Consider the following 22,460-nt stretch of genomic DNA (forward strand, 5'->3'; position numbering starts at 1 on the left):
CTTAAAGTCACACTGAAATAAATAAATCTGTTACGAATTAAAAAATACTAAAATAACTATTTGCAAAAAAATAAAAGAGGAAAGTATGAATATTTTCTATTTTTCTACACGTTCCCTTCATATGTAGTTTAATAGAAGAAAGTTGTATTCTTACATTTGTTCTTTACTCATTCTTTTGTAATAAATCATTTTTGTTGAAACACAAGAAAAAAACATAAATACTAACAACAGTTAGAAAATATTGGGTTATTTATTACCCTTTTCAAATATTTTGGTTATTTTTTCTAAGATAGTATGGGTAACTAAACCAAACAAGTTGTTCTTTCGATCATTCTTTGGTTCAAAATAGTATCTCATGCAAATAACAAAGTAATAACACAAATATTTTTTTTCCTGGAGACAACCACTGTGCTTTAGTTTACAGCAGAAATGATTTCTGTGGGCTTAGCTTTTCATCTCAAGATGTAAAATGTTAAAATGTTAAATGTAAAAAATACCTATGCATGGTAACTTACAGCTGCATAGGTACCTGATGACCATACTTGAGAAAGTCTTCTTTTACTACATAAATTTTACAATTCTATGCAGACCATATACAACTTTCCATATGTGACTTTTAACTTTACCTAAAAAGTTGCATCTTATCAATAGTAAACTTGTTGCATTTCATGTGCCAGTAATTCTAAAATATATTTAGTTTTGACTAAACTATGTTCACCCATGTATCTCTGCTATCTAATAAATCTCCAAGCCTCCTTGATGCACTGTGATATATAATGTATTTTTTCTTGCTCTTCTAGACATTTTTGACATATGCTGTAAATGTCAGTATCTTCAATAAATCCTTAAACTCTCTTCTTGTGGACTATCCAATCTGTGCATTTCTTAGTGTTTTCTGAATATCTCTATCACATATAAAAGTCACAACTATATCTTTCTATATTGTTACCTCGCTCTACCATACAAAAGATTATGGGTTTCTTTCTTTCTTTTTTTTCTGAGACAGGGTTTCTCTGTGTAGCATTGAGCCTTTCCTGGATCTCTCTCTGTAGACCAGGCTGGCCTCGAACTCACAGAGATCTGCCTGGTTCTGCCTCCTAAGAGCTGGGGTTAAAGGCATATGCCACCACCACCCAGCTCAATTATGGGTTTCTTTTGAGGATAAATTCTACATTAGTTTCATGTAGATGGTTGTAAGCACTAGACCATTCCCAGCATAGGTTTCAATAATTACTGAATGGAGACAGCAATTAATATACAAAAATGAACATTCCAATAAACCATGTTTTGGGTTAAATTTCTACACCAGTACCACAAGCAGATTTAGAACTTAACATAGTATTCAACTAAATTACAAAATTATATTTTTGTCATTATTCAATACCGTTTCAATTTACATACAAAAAGCCTAATTTTTCTTGTCTCTTTATTTTTTGATAAAGAAGATGAGACTTACTGCTTATAACAGGATAATTAGGTGTTGATGTGACAAGTAAATATGTGGGTTTAGAATCAAATGAATTTTTAATCTGACATCTTCTGCCTAATACCTATGAGACCTTAGCAAAATCATTTAGTTCCTCTGAGGCTCAGTAGAATCAGTATAGAGACCATAGCTCCAGTTCAGAACAGAAAATTCAGGTTTAGATATGAACACATCTCCTAATTCATAATTAGTGAGTTTTATTCTGAGCAAATAAGCTCCCTGGGATCTTCTTTGTGAACTAATCCATTAAAAATCTCACCATTCCCCTGCCCAAAGTCCTACATTTTTAAAATTATGTCTTTTGTTGAGATTATAATGTAATTACATCATTTTCCCCTTCCTTCTCCTTCTTTCAAATTCTCACATATGTCCATTGCTATCTTTCAACTTTGTTGGCTCATTTTTTGTTAATTTTGTGTGTGTGTGTGTGTGTGTGTGTGTGTGTGTGTGTGTGTGTGTGTGTGTGTAAAACGAGTCTTTCTCTGTCCAGCCAGCAGCTCCCAAATAACAACACAGAGACTTATTATTTATTATGAAAGCTTGACCTTAGCTTAGGCTTGCCCCATAAGCTCTTATAACTTAAATTAACCTGCTTTTATTAATTTACGTTTTACCATATGCATTTTTACCTGTATTTCATTCTGTCTGTATGACTCCCTCCATGTGTTCTTGGTGTGTCCTCAGTACTTTGATTCCTCCTTTTCTTCCTTTGGATCTCTGGAAGTCCCACCTATACCTCCTGCCTAAGTATTGGCCATTCAGCTCTTTATTAAACCAATCACAGAAATATATCTTCACACAGTATACAAATATCTCACAACATTTTCCCTTTTTGTCTAAATAAATAGGAAAGATATTAACTCTAACATAGTAAAACTATATATAATATGAAAAATTATCAGGTAAGAATTGCATTCACAATGACCAATTCATTTGTATTTGGCATATTCAGAGAAAATACTCTATCTTACTTTAGTGAGTTTAAAGTTTTATACCTAAACCACTTTTTGTCATAACTTGTATTACCATCCTAAAACTGTCTTTTCAGACCTCAAAATATTTTTAGATAAATAATCTAAGCTTTTATGTCTGTCAATTTTATACACTTTATACCTCATTTATGAGGGCTTTTTGAGGGGGTTGGTAACAAGGAAACTGTAATTATAATTATCTAGTCTTCTACCCCATCAAAAGCTCAAGAAAGATAATATTACCTGAGTAAACAGGAAGTGTAGAGCAAACCACTTCCAAAAATATAGAAACAACAGAAACAGCTAGCTGCCTGGACAGTCACTCAACGTTCCTCTGTAATGTTGGGGCGCCCATCTTTGGCCTACAGGCCTAGAATAACAGACTTTTTTGTGAAGCAGGAATTTTTGAATGACTATCTTACTCTATCTTGACAAAGTTCAGCATCACTTTCTTTTGTATCCTGCTTGACCAGTTTGGACAGTATATTGTCAGCACTCAAGGCAAGGACAGTTTCTTGCCCAAATACCTTTTGCCACAAAGAAAGCAAAATCAGTATGGAGGTTCTTCAATGCTCTTCATCCTTTTACAAAGTAAGTTAGTGCTACCAGGAGGAGACATTTCTTACTGTTATGAAAAATCTTAGATTATTAAATCATCTTAAATGAAATTCTGTAGGTCTCTGAAGTGTTTGAACACCATTTGTCTATCTAAAATATATCTCTTTTGGACTTTGAAAACATACCTAACATGGCCACATATTTGATTGATAGATGACTAAAGACTTATTGGAGAAATTATTTTGGCCACTCCACGTAGTTAAAAGGATATTTATTTAATGGTGTAACTCACAAATTAAGTAATGGGTAGGTCGCAGGGTCTGGGGAAGGTGTAATGCAGTCCAGCGGTGTTCTCCGGAGCTCTGCACAGTCAATCTCCACCGGTCAGCGTTCCGGCACCAAGCGAGTGCCCAGAGCGAGCGAGCGCTGGCCCATCCAGCTCTCTGGTCCCCATGCGCCTCCCCTCGCCCCGCCTCGTAGGCGTGACAGTTGCCAGAGTCTCAATGGGGGTTGGAACTTCCAGAACCAAGCTGGAATGGCTACCCACTACAAAGACTAACCTATATTTCTTAATTATTCTAAATAGTTTGTAACAATAACTTTTAAGGACTAGAAATTTATATTGCATTGTTAAATGAGCTGCATATAAGTACAATACATTAAAAATGTAGAAACATATATATATATATAGTATAACAAAATAAGCTTCAATTTGTATCAATATACAAAAAAAATTCATACCAATGTAAAAATATTTGAGACTAGTGGTTTTTTAAAAGTAGATAATAATCCATACTTATATACAATTTCTATAATATATCCCCTATTTTTTCCTTTTAGAGATTCCTGAATCTAATATTCTTTGTTTAGTTTTTTAACCTGACCTTGACCAACAACAACTTGCAATCAATCCTCCAAATGATAAAAATCCATAATCCATTGAATTACCCAAAAAACCACTCCCACCTCTTGGGAATGTGGGTGATATGTTCTCTAGACTGCTTCCTGTTATCTGGAGGTGATAGCATCTTTAGGGGATCCTGAGAAATTTGGGATAATGGTCAAGTCCTGGGAGAGATAGCTGTTGTACAGTCTTGGTGTGATGAGAAAGTGCAAATCTTATCTGAAATTCTGGCTGGATAGTCTGTGAAGCTAGATCATCTCAGCTAGCAGCTTTGAAATTGTTCTGGATAATCAATTTTGAGGAAATTGCAACAGAAGCATTTTGAAAAGGCTGGATCACCTGGGTTGCTTCATTGGTATCTTGTCTTTTTTTCTTTCTAAAAACACACAAACTTTGAAAGCTAGCATACATATCTGTATTAATACAAATATGGATTATGTGGTATGCACAAGTCAGTTAAAATGGTGTTTTGTTCTATGTTTGAGCAGGTAAAGACATCTGTTAGCTTTATAAGTCCATTTCAACTGTATAACCAAACCTCTCTATCCATGCCATATGAAAGGATGGCATGTAATAATAAGTCATGAGAACTCTGTAACCAACAAGATTTATCATGTCTCATCCAGTCTCAGAGCTCTTCTAAGGGATCAACATATAACTCATCTGTCCTGTGGTCTTTCTTGGTTTCTTTTTTTTCATGTCTGCTGCCAAGATTTTCAGGAGGTCTCCCCCAATCCAATCTGTTCTTCATTAATTTGAAGATAATCATAGCATTTTGTTTCCTGTGGAAACAAACGAATAACCTCTCCTCCAATGCAACACATGTTTTTTTAATTCCATTCTGAAGTTAAGACATTCTTAAAATAGATTGGTTTAATCTAGCAGTTTCCATTATCTAATGTCTCTCAACAGCTATTGTTTTTTTGTACATTAGCATGTAAAAAATTCAAAGTCAACAAAATATCATAAAGGATCCAGATGCCCTGTGTATTTTCCATCTTTACTTGGCCTATTCTTTTTATATTTCTTTATTCTTTCTTTAAATACTTTAATTTTTATTTATTTTTTCTATGACTGTATGTACTCATTTTCTTTTTAATTATTTACCATCTAAGTACATTTTTAAACACACTGTAACCTGTTCAGAGGTTTTGTCAGTCTGGACCTGGCCTTTTGGTGTGTGTGTGTGTGTGTGTGTGTGTGTGTGTGTGTGTGTGTGTGTGTGTGCGCAACTGCAGCCTCCTATGACTTATATGATCCAAATCTTCAACTGTTAGGCTACAGACCCACAGCTCTGCCTAGCATATGGAATACTGGTGGCTGCTCCCCTCAGTTTCATCAGAGCCTGGTCTCATGTTGGCAGGTACTTTCCTCGAGCCACATTTATCCACCCCTGCTCTGGGAATTTGTTTTGTCTGCCTGAAGCAGAAGTTTGCACCAAGTATCAGCTGCTCAAGTACTTGGCTGTACAGCAGGTCCTCTTAAAAGAGCCATGTTTCTGTATACCAATCCTTCCTAAGAGACCATTTCCACAGGCCCTATGTAGACATTTGAGCTTCCATGTTGGATGCCATATGTAAAGAATCTTTCTCTGTTCCACCACCAGCTACCAAGTAATGATCCAGAGACTTATTATTAATTACAAAGCTTTGTCTTAACTTAGGTTTGTTCCACTAGCTCTTATAACTTAAATTAACCCATTTTTATTTATCAGTGTTTTACCATGTGACTTTTTGTCTTTCTTTCATTCTGTATATCCAACTCCCTCCATGTCTCCTTGGTCTGTCCTCTGTGCTTAGGATTCCTCCACTTCTCTTCTCTCCCCAGAAATTCTGCCTAGCTGGTAGCTGTTCAGCTCTTAATTAAACCAATCACAGTAGTATATCTTCCCATAGTGTACAAATATCCAAACAAATATATATATGTGTGTGTGTGTGTGTGTGTGTGTGTGTGTGTGTGTGTGTGTGTGTGTGTACCTAACTATACCCTTCTTTTTCTGTATAGTGCTACTTGTATATGTGTTTTTAGGATTGGTCATATGTTATTGGAGACCCAATTGGTGTGCTCTTCCCTGGAGAAGACTATTCCTCCAACTCTCAGCATTACTTAGTTTCCTATAGTTCTTTGTGTAGGGTTGAGGACTTATAATCTTTCCCCCTTCCACTTTCACATGTCTGTTGTTGTTGTCCTTGTTCAGCTCATGTTTAAACAGTCATGTTTGTGAGACATTATGTGTGTAGTTTCTGACATTACTAAGAGACACCTGTAGATTCTCTAACTACATTCTTATACATTTGTCCTTATACTCACAGACAAGTATAGTCCTCACCCTTCAACAAGTAAAGTTCTCTTTGCAACAAATGGAAACCATTACATAAAACCACAACCAATCAAAATGCAGAGTTGTGGAGAGCAATCCTGGAAGATCCATTTACAAAACATTGCTGCAAATAAGGCTCAGGGAACATGGTGTAAGAAATGGCAGAGAGATCATAAGAACCAAAGGATCAGGGAGTCTCCTGTGAAATTATGTCTCCTAATGTCAAAAGTCCTACTTTTTATGCCAACATGTTTGAGGTGAAAATTTCAACTCATGAAGATGTATGCATTCAGACTCTGAAACCTGCTCAGATACAGTTAAACTCCTGGTAAGTCTTCTGGCAAAAGAAAGAGTTCTACAGAGTTTGAAAGTTGAATTGAGTGGACAAGTTATATCTTGGTCTATAGTTTCTATAGAAGAGAAACTAGTGGAGGAGAATTCTTTTTCATCCTGGCATAATGGACTTGGATTTTAGTGTTTAGTTAGGGATTTCATCTAATGAAATGTTTCTGAATATTTAATAAAAAACAGATGTGTATTTACCAAGGATTAACTCTAGCATATAAATGTTCCTGTGCAATTGAAAAGACAGGAACAGGAAATTAATTTCATATTTTTAAGCAATGAAATAAGACATTTAAACTCATGCTATATTCTTTATGATTAAATAGTACATAAAATTACATTGACTTGTTAGATTTTGCTGTTCATATGATCTATTAAATATAATGCATATAATATATACATTAAATATGTAATAGGGACCTTTACAACATGAGAGTATTTCTTCTTTATAGTTTCATTCAACAAAGGCACTAATGTCCCTGTTTTATAAACTGGAATCTATAAAACACAACTGTGAATGTTGGAATGAAAATATGGTACTAAATCTTGCTTCTTCCTTGAATTATGCCCTTCTCATCACTATACCAGTGTTCCTTAACCTCACTTTAAATCTTGTCTAGGTTACAATTCTCTTAGTCAGAAGCTTAGCATATTCTGCAGCTGTGTCAAGATGAAGTTGAATATCTCCTTCTTTGGCATCAGCTGTCTGAAACTCATTGAAGTGGAGGATGAACACAAGTTTCATACATTCTATGAGAAGCACATGGCCATCAAAGTAGCTGTTGATGCTCTGGGTAAAGAGTGGAGAGGTTATGTGGTCCGAATCAGTGGCAGGAATGACAAACAAGGTTTTCCTATGAAGCAAGATGTTTGACCCATAGCAGAGTGCTCCTGCTGTTGAGTAAGGGGCATTCTTGTTATAGACCAAGAAGAACTGAGAGAGGAAGCACAAGTCTGTTTGAGGATGCATCATAGATACCTACCCAAGTGTTCTCAACTTGGTTATTGTAACAAAAGGAGAGAAGGATATTCCTGGACTAACAGATACTACTGTGCCTCATCAATTGTGACCTAAAAGAGCTAGCAGAATCTGAAAACGTTTTAATCTCTCTAAAGATGATGTCTGACAACACATTATGAGAAAGCCACTAAACAAAGTAGGTAAGAAGCCCAGAACCAAAGTACCCAAGATTCAGTGCCGCTGATAGCTCTGAGGAAAAAAAAAAAAACAAAGAAAATCAAAGAGCAAATTTCAAGTTATATGAATTATATACTAAAAGTAATTTAAAAATTAAGGCAATATTTGTCAAAAAGCGAAGTTCATTTAATAAAGCAATAGCTACTCTTATTCTATATTTAAATTCATAAATAAGTGCTATCTCCAATTTTATGCTTCGAAAAGTTTGGGATAATGTAAATGAGTGAATGTTAAAGTAATTCATACAAAACATGCACATCTTCATGAATTCATTATGAGATAAGAGTTCTTTTTTCATTTAGCATGTGTTTATGGAAAGCCCACTATTACATACTTCAATGTGCTAGCTGACATTGACAGAAGTGAATGTCACTAATCCTGACCTCTAATGCTGTTTCTAAGGAAAATACAAAGGGAAAGAAAAATGATCAATCCATTTAACTCATTACCATGACAGAATAAAAGAAAGCAGAAGCATTATTTTAAGGAAAATTGAGTGCAAAGGAAAGGTGGACATGATCATTATATATTGTAAATGTGTATGAAATTCTCAAATCATAAATTGACAAATATACTAAAAAAGCCTATGAGTTACTTCAGTTTGGAAACATGCCTTTCAATCAGAACAATGCAGAAGGCAAGAGATGTAGATTCTAACTGGACTCTATACTGGACTCTTTCTAAGATTAATATTCAACAAGATTATTATATTTTAAGGAATGTCTTGTGTTCTTTAGACTGTGTTAACTTGAAGTTACTTTGAGCTCTTGAACTTTCTTTTATAGTTTCTGTTTTTATTTTTCTGTGAATATAGTCTGTTTTTTAAAAAAAATCACCAGTTCCTTTCAGGAGATATCAGAATTAGAGCATAAACAATTTGATCAGGGAAAGACACATGTGTTTACATATAATTGAATCTTTCTTTCCATTTCTACTTCTAAAATAATTTTAACAAAAAGCTTGTTCCTGGTGTTGTTAATATTTAAATGAGAACTATTTTAATTTAATCTACGGGACAATAATGTACATCTTAAACAACAAATGTCCATTATCTTCATACTGTTACTTAATTTGAGGGAAAAAGAATTAATTAAGTCTAATATTCTTGGTTGTAAGGCAAAATCCACAGCTGGAAATTCACATAGAGTTTTCCAAAACAAGACGATTAAAGCCCTTGATGACTCTTTGATCCATTGAGTAGCACTCTCAGCCAAATCATGTAACAATACTAAGAACACTGGGGCTGAAAGTGCCCATTGCAGAAATTTAGCATTTAACAGTAAAAGTAATGAACTTTCTTGATTTCAGTACTGAGAATTTAAGAAAGAAAAAGTCTTAGACTAACAATAAATTGCAGATGAAGCAAAAATAAACTTGATAAATTAATGCATTGCCATTTTGCAGTATAAATAACTAATAGATTTGAGACTGCACATAAGTGCAAAATTTATCTCGCATTAGGCATTTTTCAAATGAAAATATATGCTAATCGGTTTTGTGCAGTTTAAAACTACGATTAAGTATGTAATTTAGATGCTTAATTGAAGTTTTATTGGATTTTTTCACAATAATTCTGTTTGATATATATGTATAATTAAGTTCCTGAAATACATTGCCAAAATAAATTTATACATTTTATAAAGATTATTCGTTTTTCTAATAGTGAGCTATACATTTTAATCTAAGTTCAATTATACCTTCTTTTTGAGAATTTCCTACATGAACACTCAGTATGAACACCATTTCCACCTCTCTTCTCCTATATAACTCTTCCCATGTCCTTCACCAACTACTTCTGGAACTCATGACCTCCTTTTCTATAGTTATTATTATTAAAATATAAATATGATTGTCAAATATAAATATATTGCCAAAATATAAATAAAATGTACACACATATATAACCTACTGTGTCCACTTAGCATTGCTTATATGTATATGTGCCTAGGTTCATGCTTGGAGAAAACTAGTTCTTTCTCCTCCTGCAGCCATTGACTATCTGTAGCTCTTCATTTAGGGCTTGAATACTACAAAATTTACCCCATCCATATCTGCCTGTAGACTTGTGTGGAGCTTATGTAGGTATTGTTTAGCAAAACATATTGTTCAAATTCCATGGGAGCAGTATATCTATCATGTCTAGAAGACATTGATTCTGCTCCTTTGGCTCTTAATATCTTGCTGATCCCTCTCCTGAAATATCTCCTGAGAGTTAGGTTATGTGGTAAATCCATCAAGTGGGGTCACTCCCCAATGGTCATTTATTCTCTGAATCTTGTCCAGCTGTGGATCTTTGAAGTATCTGTCTGCTTCAAAATGAAGCTTATCTGATGAGATGTTGGAGCTGCACTTAGCATAAGATGTAAGAATAAGTATTTAGGTTGAACCTTTTGTTCTTGATGGACTGGCACCTGGGCTCCAGTTGCAGCTCCTTCATCAAGACAGAACCATCCAGCCATTTGTCAGTTGTTGATTCCATCAGTCACCAGAGCCCCAGTAGCTTGTTTGATGTCAGTGGGAGCTTTGGCATGGCCCTGGGCACCCAAGCCAATGGTCTGTGTTTACAGATAAATTACTGAGAGACATCCTATGGCATAAGAACTGTGAGAACTCTCTTAGTTGTATCATGGAGAACTTGACCATTAAACGCAAGTACATGCTCAAAGCCATGCCCAAGGGTCTGTACCTCCTATGAGGGATCATTACTTCTGGCTACAACTGTGGTATGATCTCCTATGAGGCCTACAAGGCTTTCAGAAATGGAATATTCAGGGAAATATCCAGTACAGTTGCCTGGTCACCAACCAGTGTGAGGTCATCAAACAAAGGCCAAGTCCCATCAGGTTTGTAGCTTAGTGTATTTCTTCAAAGTGGAGAGGCTTAAAGAAGATGGATGCTTTGACTGTGGGCAAGGAGGCCACTAGCAGTAAAAGTGACTAAGAGAACTGTCCATATCTAAGCTAACAGATTTCTTTACCTGCTAAAAAGCCACTGACTAAGATTGTCTCATATCTACTGGTGGCTGAGCCAGACAAGCTGTTTGCTATGCCTCCTATTCCTGGTATTCCAGTCTCTGTAACCTAGCAGATACAAAGTTTGTGATCATCATTAGCTAGGCCAAGCACATCACTGGGGAGCCAGATAAATCTTTGCAGAGTGACAATATGGAGACTCTCATTTTGGGTGTCCTGTACTTCTCAGTGTCCTATGATGTCAAGCTGTTGATAAAACTTTACCAAGCCATCATGCAGCTTGTGAGAGGGTACAAGAAGCTCAAGGAGGAAAATGAGGAGTTTGTGATACTCAAGGCCCTGGCCCTTGCCAACTCAGATTCCATGTACAGTGAGGTCCTAGAGGCACTGCAGAACTACAAGTTGAGTTAGCACCATGAGGAGCCATAGAGGACAAGCTAGCTGCTGCTGACACTGACCCTGCTGCAGCAGACAGCAACCAAGGTTGTGCAATAGTTTTTCTTTCTTCCTTCCTTTCTCTCTTTTTCTTTTTTTGGTTTGTTTGTTTTGTTGTTGTTTTTCGAGACAGAGTTTCTCTGTGTAGCTTGGTGCCTCTCCAGGATCTCGCTCTGTAGACCAGGCTGGCCTCGAACACACAGTGATCAGCCTGCCTCTGCCTCCCAAGTGATGGGATTAAAGTCATGCGCCACCACAGCCTGGTCTGTGCAACAGTTTTATACTGTAAAACTGCAGCTCAAAGTGACCACACACAAACATTTTTGAGACGCTAGAGGCCAAGGTGTGACAGTCCAGCACATAGACAGATGAACAAGACATATGTAGAGACCTCCACAGCCACCAGCCTCAACTTTCCATATCTGCTTCCTCATTGGAGCTCTGAGATGTATGAGATGAGGGGGTTTCCTGCTTCCTGGACATGTGCGGGCTCTGGGGCCAGGGAAGCACTTGAGGAGGTGGTGATGAGAGGGCATTAGGGAATAATTTTTCACCACATTTTTTCTGGTATTTTTAATTCTCCATGGACCAGTGCTAAGGCTTGGGCCAGGGCTGATATCCCTTAGGCTGGAGACCATGAGAGGAAGCGTCCTTCCTTACCAATCAAAAGGCAGCACATCTATTTGCAACCCCCACAGCTTCAAGATCTCAGTGTACCCAGGTAGGTAATACTCAATTCCCAGGCTGAAGAGACTTAGATTGGGTGATCCTGAGGTGTTGGTTTCACAGAGGTCAGGTCCTCAGGGCAGGAGTATTTCCAGACACTCTGCTTGCAGAGGTCCCTTTGGCTGTTCCTGAGCCTCTGTACCTTCTCAGTCCAACTGGAATCCCCCACCATTCTCCTTTTCTCTTGCCACAGCACACTCAGATCCCAGTTGGTATTTCTGACAGCCCATTCCCTCCCAAAAAGCCTTTTCCCTGTTTCCTTTTCCTACCTCATCCAGCCTAGATAACTTCAGGGCAGTAGCATGAGAATTCACTGGCTCAAAGATCTGGGTCCAGGTCCCATTATCCCCTCTGTTGCCTCTTCTTTTTCCTCCTCCTCCTCCTGAGACTTATGGAAAGTTCATGGCCTGGCCTCATCAGAGGGCACTTGGGGAACTTCACTCAAGCTCAGAGGCCTTGACTGGGGTTTAGGATGGGAAGATGCCTAGCAGAGAGGAGGAAAATTTAACTAGACAGGAAGAAGACATAAACTTCACTCTTCACTCACCCCCTGTATCAGAAAATATGAGGCTTCTTGCCATAGGAGGGCTGCTTCCTGCCACCCTTGCACCAACACTGTTTGACATAGACACCATGGGCCAGCTCTTGACAAGTTCCTCAGTCTGGTTGTTGTATAGGGTGATCTACCAATCCATCTCACTCTTTCTGAAAGGCTTTGCCACAAGAAACCTCTTAGCCCTGGACACATGGACAGGGATTGCCTCCCCATTTTATCGACTCAAGGGGCTGTCTTGAGCACTTATTGGTGTTTATGGGCTGACAGGATCTCCTGGAGATGAGGAGATTCAGTCTGGAAAATGGACATGCCAAGCCACAGGGGCCACTGGTCTGGAAAATCCCCCAGGCCACACCTAATCTGTTCCCACTTGACCAGGAGAGACAAGCAGATCTGGCCTCTCCCTAGAACTCAAGGAGAACTCTTTAAGGCTTTCTGAAACCAGAGGCTGTTACCAGTCCTGCTTCCCTGCCTTGCACACCTAGCAACTGCAGATACTACAGATTAGAGGCTGGCTAATTCCCATAGAGAATGTCAAGATCTTCAGGAGATCCCCTCCCTGCAATTTTGGCTATGGGGAATTGCATCTCAGAGTCACTGGATGAGTGGATGCCAGGGCATCCATGTTCCTGCCATAGCTCTCTATCTGTCTCCTGGTGTTTTATCCAAGGCAGATGCTACTTCTGTATTAAGGAATTGAGCCAAATGTCAAGTAATCCTTAAGCACTGGGCTCAGAGATCTGGCCCAAGAGAACTTGAGGTATGCTCTGGGAACCACCCCAGCAAGAATGCTGCATGCCCAAGTTGTGGGAAGGTGTAATTCAGAATTCTGCCTGGTTCTCTGCACTTCCTCTGGGCCTCTTGCTCACAACAGCAGGGATAGGGCAGTGCCAGTGTCTATAGCTGAGTGAGTGACCACTGCTTAACAGCAGCAGCTGTGAAGTTGGCAACTTTGCTTCTATGGTCTACTAACACATGTACTCAAGATGGAACCCCTTTCACCAAAAGGGGTTGCTGGCCCACTGTCCTTAAGGTAGAAGCTGTTTCAAGTAACAAGAATGTGTCAGTGACAGTGGAGTGACCTTTTGTGAAATCTGGGTCACCTGGGCACCTGGAGTTGGATGGTAGAGCAAGCTTGTTCCAAGCCTGCCCATATAAGAAATGTCTATGAAGCTAGGGTGCTAAGTGGGACAGGAAAAAGTGACAAGAGTCTGACCTCCCTACACCATTCTCTGTCCCCCTGACCCCCGCCCTGCTCCAATCAGCAAAATTCAAGCTTCCTTCCACATCTCAGTTTCTGAATGTCTAGAGAGGACCACCCCCTTCTCAGTTACATACACGTGATAGAGATTACTTTAAATAAAAAAAAAAAAAGCTAAACATAGCCAATCTTGGAGAAGGTGATATTGGCCATGTTTTATTTTAGTCCCTTGTCACCATTCTTTCTAATGGTTCTGGATGATTTTTTGTCTCTTAGTTTTTGCATAAACAGACTGGTGATTTCCTAGGGTCATAATGGGAGGACTAAGAGTCTCTCATTTGGGATTATCAGGATCAGAGGCTGCTGTGAATATCGCTCTGTATAAATAAACACTGATTGGCCAATAGCCAGACAGGAAGTATAGGCAGAACTAACAGAGAAGAGAATTGAGGAAACAGGAAGGGAAGGGGAGATTGCCTGGAGAAGCCACCAGGAAAAGGAAGATGTAAGGTACCGATAAGCCACAAGCCACGTGGCAAAGTATAGATTAATAGAAATGGGCTAAATATAAGAGTAAGAGCTAGACAACGATAGGCCTGAACTAATGGTCAAGCAGTTTAAATTATGTAAGCGTCTGTGTGTTTATTTTATAAGTGGGCTCTGGGACTGGCGAGACTTGGCAGGAGCTGGAGAGAAATTCTCCAGCTACAAGAGGCTGTGCTATCTTAGCCTTGTCCTTCCCTCCAGATTCTACTGCAATGAACAGACAAATCGCTATATATAAACCGAAAGTCTCTTGTGCCTGTTTACCTTCATGTGCCATGTGTTTTCTCACATCACCCATGTCATTCTCACATCCAGTCCAACTTACCTGAAATCTAAAATAAGAAAATCCCTCCCCCTTTAAAGAATATGTTTAGAGTATAGTTAGAACCTGTATTAATTTAGAAAATTGATGTTAGTAGCTTCTCTTCTAGGGTCTAGTTGGTTGCATTCATAGTGTCAGGCATCAGTCAGTTCCCTTCTATTGTCAGGCTTTTAACAATTTTGACAGTTGGTTATCCCTGTGATCAAAGTGCCAGTAATACACCACTGAAACCATCTTTCCTGAGTTGGTTGTGGTGATACATTATGTACTCCAACAAAACTTGCCTGGGGATCAGAGGACAAAGCCAAACACTGTATTAAACATAGGTGTCAGGCAGTGGTAGCACATGACTTTAATTCTAACATTCAGGAGGCAGAGATCCATAGAGATCTCTGTGAGTTCAAGGCCACACTGGGAACAAAGACAAGTGTGGTGGCACATGCATTTAATCCCAGCACTAGAAAGGAAGTAAGATGGCAATGCACAGAAAGGTATATAAGGTGTGCATAAGCAGGAAGTCTCTCTCTTGAGGCTGAGGATTTTGTAGACATAGGCTAGTGGCTGTGGCTTGTTCTGTTTCTTTGATCTTTCAGCTTTCACCCCAATACCTGGCTTTAGGTTTTTTATTAATAAGACCTCTTAGTAATTTGTGTTACAATTGGTCACTATTGTTTGTAAGCTTTGCAGCTTGGTAGGGCTATTCTTTGTTTCCTTTTTTGGCAGATTGAATGGCCCATTCATGTGAGAGCAGATACTCAGAAAGAGACTTCCAAATCAGTTCCACCTAGAGTGCTCCAAGTCTTGTGTCTAAAGAAAGTGTGTCTTCAGCAAGAAGGTCGTACCTTCAAGTCTGGATGCAACCAAGGACAGTGACAATAGCCTAAATTGTTTTAGGAGGCCTCTGAGACCCTCCCCATCAACATCTCAAATGTCTTATGCATAATGTCTTATCATCTGTAAATGGGAATAGTTTGACTTCTTCTTCTGTTAGTATCCCTTTAATCTTTTCCTCTTGTCTTCTTGTTCTAACTTGGGATTCAAGTACTATATTTAAAAGAAGTAAGGATACTGAACAGCCCTGTTTCATTCCTTATTTTAATAGGATTGCTTCTTGTTTTTCGCCATTTAGTTGATGATGTTACCTATGCACTTATCACTTTATTTTGTCCTAATATTTCTGTCTTCTACTTGATCCATTCTACAAGCAAGGTTTTGCCCTGAGTTTTCTACACTGGATACTGATAATTTCAGTTCCATTTTTATTTCAACTCAATTTTCTTCAGTATTTCTACCTCTTTGTTGAATTTATTTTCCAATCCTGAATTGTCTTTATCACTTCATTTAACTTCATGTTTGTGTTTCTTGGGACTTCATTCAGACCACTCAGACATTTATTTTCTTCCTTAAGTTCCTTGAGATATTTTTGTGTGTCATTTTTATACTCCTTATATTTATTTTATCATGTCTCTGATTGTGCTTTTAAGCTATGTATTATGGAGTTTATCTAGGTGATTCTCATTAGAAAACATTTCAATAGTACTGTTTGGGTTTCTTTGGTGGGGTAGTCTTTGTCTTTTTTGTTGTTTGTATTTTTTGTGAACAAGACTTATACATGAAGACTGACTTCATTGATTGCCTGATATGGGACTCTAGTCTACCTCTGCTGAGTGAAAGTTGCTTTTTTGTTTGTTTTGTTTTAGTTTTTCCTCACTGCCCAAACTTAGTTTATTTCTGATCATGTATGAAATATCCTTCCAATACTTAGTGCTTACTTTTAAGAGACTTAGTTGATTCCAATTCAGTGGTACCAGGTGAAGCATGAAGATATGGCTCCTAGGCAGTTAGTTAGTATAGAAAAGTGGTATGTGACAAGGGTTTTGGGCCATATTCACCAAAAGAGTGTGTGATTGTGACTCGTGTCTGCATCTGGACATGGGAGGGGGGTAGAGCAAGACTAGGTACTGGAGCACAAGTGGGTTTGACTCCAGGAGAGGCCTGAAAGTAGAGGAGGTTTGGGTTGATTTACTCAGACAATAGCCATCCTGGTGCAGCTCTGGATTGGTCTGAGCAGATAGAGGCAGTGCAGGTGTGAGTCTTAGAGACTCACCTATATGATTCATACTCAGGTGGGACTACAGATGGGCCTGGGCATGTAGTAGTGGCATGCAAGGGTGTGTGGGACTTGCCCAGCTGGTGCACACTCACTACCCAGCTGGTGCACACTCAGGAGTGGATTTGGGTGTGTGGGAGCATTATAAGTAGGTCTTTGGTGCTTAGTTAGGCTTTTAAAGTTATCACTTCATAAGAACAAAAGTCTTCTAGTATTTTCGTTTAAATAAATATGTTGTTATTTCTAGTTCTGGTAATGGCAATATAGTTTATTCCATGAGAGAATGATTATGTCATTATGGCCAATTTTAAAACAAATTGATTTTAAGGTACTAGAGTCAGAGTGAAAATAAGCAGAAATTGGAAGGGGTTCAAGTTCTGGTAAAAGGGGGGTTCATTGGGTAAGATTCATGATTACAGGACTTTTCTATTGTGAAAATGCTGAGTTATCACTAAATATTTTTAAGGAGAAATTCACCATCTAATTGGTTTGAAATATTAACAAGCATTAATCTCATTAACAAAACAAAAATTAAGGAATCAAAGCCCCAAAGAAGAAGCCAAAAATAGTATTGTGTCAACTATCTATTTGTTTATTTTTTTAAACCCTAAATAGTGAATTAGGAAAAACTCCACATTTCTTCTTTTTGTTTTGTAGAGTTTGTTTTCATTCCAACAATTACAGAACAATTACAGAACTTGGAATAAAACCTCAATATTTCAGACCCTAATCGTAACAAACTATGAAATAGGTTTTTCTCAATATATATGATCAAGCATCAGTTTATTGCGTTAAATAACACCCCTACCAAAATCCAAAACCAAAACCAAAACATCCTTCCAAAGAAGACAACACAAGCTGAAGAACTTACTCAGAAGTTGCTTATTACTCTTCTAGAGGATCCTAGTTGGTTCTCAGCATACATATAAAGTACCCTTCAAAACTGTTTGTAACTCTGTTTTCAGGAGGATCTGATATTCTCTTTTGGCCTCCATGAACATCCACATACACGTGCACACACAGAGTAAATAATAAACCTTTTAAAAGAAGACAGTATATTTAAACTTTCTGTAATAGGCAAATACAGTATCTGAATACAGCTGCTGGACTAGCAAAGAAGTGGAACTATGTTAATCTTGGTGATAATACAAATAAACTGAATTACAGAAAAATTAAACTTTTTAATGTGTCAAGAAATACACTATCAAATATCAAAGGATGCAGTATGAAATTGGATGAATTACTTACAAATCATATGTCAGATAAGGTTAAACTCTATAGTATGTGATGAACTGTTACAACTCAACAGAAAAAGACAGGCAACCTAACTGAAATGTTGCCAAGATATTTTAATGGGCAATTCTTTCAATAATGTATAAAATTAATAAGATGCAAATGCTAACTACAATAAACTACTACTTCAGAGTCATCACTACTGCCACTCTAGAAAAAAATTAAGATGATAAATTATGATACTGATGGCAAATAATAACTGGAAACTTCCTATAATATTGATGTTAGAGGAAGTAAGTATAATACTGGTCAGTTTGGAAAGCAATCTGCTGTACATTGAAAAGATTAAACAAATGAAAACATTAAACACAACTCATAAATTATACATATGTGCCTAAAACAATAAAAATTTTGCATTGAACCTTGGATACAAATGTTCATAGCAGTATTATTTATTATATTTTAATAGGGAATAATTCTCATCTCTGTGAATTGATGAATTGATGAATAAACCAGTATATATATATGTGAAATAGGACACTTTTCAGTAAGAAAATGAATAAAGTTCTGATACATCTATAGCACAGATTAAATTTTATATTATTATTCTAAGTGAATAAAGATATAGAAAGAAGCCACAAGTGATCTAATTAGATTTTCATAGGTGATCCATAATATTCAACAGAGCAACAGTAGACTTCTGTCTTTCAGGGTGAAGAAGAGGACACAAAAGAAGAGGAATGGTAGTTATATTGGTTAATGGTGTTTTTGACATCTCATTCAAGGGTATTCAAAATGTCTACCCATGAGATAATGCCCAATGTTGTAGAACTCTGAATACAGTAGAAACCACTGAACTCTGCATTATAATTGTGTACAATTAATAACATGTAAATTATACCTCAATAAAGCTATCAAAATTGAGTGTCTCTTGAAGTTATTTTAGAATTAAATTACAATTAAGAAAACAAAGAACAAGAAACACAGTTGAGCTATACATATAAAACAATGGGCTTTGTAATTAAAAATCTTCCCACAAGAAAAACTTCTAAAAAGTCATTACTAGTCAATCTTCTGTAGCACTTAAGGAAAACTTAATAATCATTATGTACAAACTCATCCAAGAGATAGAATGGAGATTGTACAAACTCATCCAAGAGATAGAATGGAGATTAGTCTCCAAAGGTTTTATGATGTTAACTTGATATTGAAGGCAGAAAATATAGTAAAATGTAAGCAAAATTCACACTCCGTATGTTGAAAAGTTATGTAGAAACACAGTTTCTACATAACTCATAAATGATAGATATGTACCTAAAATAAAAATATGGTTAGAGACTAAGAGTGTAGATGTATGCCTTCAAGATGCCTCATAAGTAAATATAATTGCCACCAAATTCTGAAGACCTGATTTTTGTCCCTGGAACCTACAGTGCAATGAGAGAATTGAGTACTCAAATTTATCCTCTGATTTACACAAAGAAGCTCATTACAAATATTATATACACATAATTTATTTTGTAGTGGGTAGCCATTCCAGCTTGGTTCTGGAAGTTCCAACCCCCATTGAGACTCTGGCAACTGTCACGCCTACGAGGCGGGGCGAGGGGAGGCGCCTGGGGACCCGAGAGCTGGAGGGGCCAGCGCTCGCACTGGGCGCTCTCGGTGCCGGAACGCTGACCGGTGCAGATTGACTGTGCAGAGCTCCGGAGAACACCGCTGGACTGCATCACCTTCCCCAGACCCTGCGACCTACCCATTATTTAATTTGTGAGTTACGCCATTAAATAAATATCCTTTTAACTACGTGGAGTGGCCAAAATAATTTCTCCAATATATTTTCTGTTTATGGTTCCTAGTTATACTCCATAGTGGGGAATAACAGCAAAGAGTTCAAGGGAGCTGGTTACCACACTTCCGTCTGTAATCAGGATCAGAGAACAATGTTAAATACATGTTGAATACATAATGACAATATTAGTGATTATTAGTTTTGGAAAGAATATGTATGTAAAATGTTTGGCTAAATACTGGCAAATCATCTGTCCAAATATACAAAGCAGAGCACTTTATGTGAAATAAAGGTTTATACAAAATAACAAGAGTTAATCAATTTTTGAAGATTGATCAATATAATCCTGTTTATTAATATAATGAAGGCATAAATTCATATATTTTATTTACCTAAAATTGAATAACTATGTCTTCTTAGAAGAAAAAAATCAGCAAATTGAAAATAAATGGGAATTATCTCAGTCACATAAAGAGCACGTGTATATTTTGTATTGAATATCACGATAGATGACAATTAATATATTCTTTCTAAAGTAAACAATGTACCATAGATAACCATTGTTGTATCTTCTATTCACTTTAAAAATAAATTTGAAAGTACAATTTCAAAATTCCAAATTTCCCACCAAACTGAATTTTGACAGATATACTGAAGCAATTTTTATGGTCAGAGAAGTATTTTAGTAAATGATTCACAATAACTTACTATGTATATTTAAAAGGCCTAGACTCCTATCACCCACTACACACGAAAATTATTTTTTTCTGAGAAATGATTGCCTCATTATGTAGCCCTGGATGGCCTTCAACTCTATATATAGACCATGCTGGACTCAAAGTCAAATACAGAATATGCTTGTCTTTGCCTCACAAATGCTGAAATTAAAGGCATGTGCCATTACATAGCACAAAACCAAAAATTTGTATACTACTTTCCACAAGCTGGCCTTGAAACATTTTAAATTTATTCATTTTTTTTAGCTCTCTGTGAATCACAGACACATTTTTAGAACATGAATAAAGAGCTAGTGAAATTTGGGTGGGAGGGGAGGTGGAGAGGATCTGTAAAAAATTGGGGAAAGGAAAACCATAGTCAAAATATATTGCATGGAAGAAAATCTATTTTTAATAAAAGAAAATAACAAAAAATAGCCAGTAGAAAGTAAATAATGAAGATTAATATGACAAGACCAAAGAAGTCAAAGGGCAGGGATGAGATTTTAAGCATAGGTGAAAGAATATATTTCCATTACCACAAAAAGAAGGCCTGATATTTGATGAGTCCCAGTGAAGCCCACCAGAATTTTTTCACCTCATTCTATCCACTAATGAAGAAGTGGTATCCCAGGAACAGGTTCATCTGTAGGACTGTTGTGCTAAGCAGATCTGTTATTTGTTTCAATGGAGTGCTCATTTACTGGTACACATTTTTTAATGTCCTCTAACACATAGGAGTTCTTCTAAATTGATACCTTTATTCAGTAAATAGTAGTGATGAGAATTTTTTCATGAATCACACTATTAATCCTCTGTCCTTGCTCTTAGAATTAGACAGAATTGCCCATTTTCAATGCTAGACAAACAATAAATATAACTACTATATATAGCACATGTACATTATGTATTGTCCTTTTTTTGCTGTCAAATTGGAGGCTTGCAATTTTGTTTGTTTGTTTGCTTGCTTTGTTTAGTTTTGATTTAAGACAAGATCTCACTTTGTAGCTTCAGGTTAATTAGAGCTTCCTATGTAGTCTGGCCTGGAATTCGCAGAAATCTGATTGCGTTTGCCTCTCAAATTCTCTGCTTAAGGAGCATGTGCTACCATGCCTAGTGCTACATTTTTATCATAAACACCATAAAGGGTGATCATGGCTTCTTTTTACAGTATTGTAGCTTTACTAACTCAGATTACTTTATTCATTGTCCTACTTGAGGTATTTCCCTCTGTCACAGAAATATATAGTATCAAAATGGTAAGAACTGACTAGGGTTTGACCTACAGCTGCCCGGGAAAAGATGGTCACCCCAACAGTGTCCAGGCTGTGCGGAGCATCAGTACGTCTGTGGTCAGGCCATTTGCCAAGTTTGTGAGGGCCCCTGTGCAGGTATACGGCATTGAAGGATGCTATGCCACTGCCCTTTACTCTGCGGCATCTAAACAGAATAAGCTGGACCAAGTGAAGAAGGAGTTGCTGCATGTGGGGCAACTCCTGAAGGATCCCAAGGTGTCTCTTGCTGTTCTGAATCCCCCTACATCAAGCGCTCCATCAAAGTAAAAAGTCTGAAGGATATCTCAACAAAGGAAAAGTTCTCTCCACTGACAGCTAACCTCATGAGCTTACTTGCTGAAAATGGTCGCCTGAGCAATGCCCAGGGAGTCATCTCTGCCTTTTCCACCATCATGAGTGTCCACCATGGAGTGCACTGCACAGTGACCATGGCATCTTCTTTAGAAGAAGCTGTTCTCTCCAAGTTAAAGACAGTGCTGAATAGCTTCCTGAGGCAAGGCCAAGTATTGAAATTGGAGGTGAAGACTGACCCATCAGTCATGGGTGGGATGATTGTCCGAAATAAGTGGTTTTAATGAAGCAGAGCCTTAGAGAATTTTGAGAGACAATGTAATTTATAAAGAGTGTTTTAATTTCATATGAAAGAAGTCTTTAGTTTTATGAATATGGTTAGACAAGGTGTTTTAAATTTTCAAAAATATTTTAATGTTATAAAAAGACTCAATACAAGTGATTTTATTATTTAGTAATATATTTCCTAACCCCATTGTCATA

The 22,460-nt window shown here is 37.3% G+C and overlaps 3 pseudogenes; all 3 read left to right on the forward strand.

The window, feature by feature from the left end:
• The first annotated feature begins 7,254 nt into the window (after window positions 1-7,254).
• LOC107399346 (small ribosomal subunit protein eS6 pseudogene) lies at window positions 7,255-7,789 on the forward strand (annotated as a pseudogene).
• Window positions 7,790-10,181: 2,392 nt separating this feature from the next.
• On the forward strand, window positions 10,182-11,815 carry LOC121825804 (steroid hormone receptor ERR2-like; annotated as a pseudogene).
• Window positions 11,816-11,825: 10 nt separating this feature from the next.
• On the forward strand, window positions 11,826-22,261 carry LOC102923781 (ATP synthase peripheral stalk subunit OSCP, mitochondrial pseudogene; annotated as a pseudogene).
• The last annotated feature ends 199 nt before the right edge of the window (window positions 22,262-22,460 follow it).

This window comes from Peromyscus maniculatus, chromosome X (genome assembly GCF_049852395.1).
Source record: "Peromyscus maniculatus bairdii isolate BWxNUB_F1_BW_parent chromosome X, HU_Pman_BW_mat_3.1, whole genome shotgun sequence".
In the NCBI taxonomy this organism is placed as follows: Eukaryota; Metazoa; Chordata; class Mammalia; order Rodentia; family Cricetidae; genus Peromyscus; species Peromyscus maniculatus.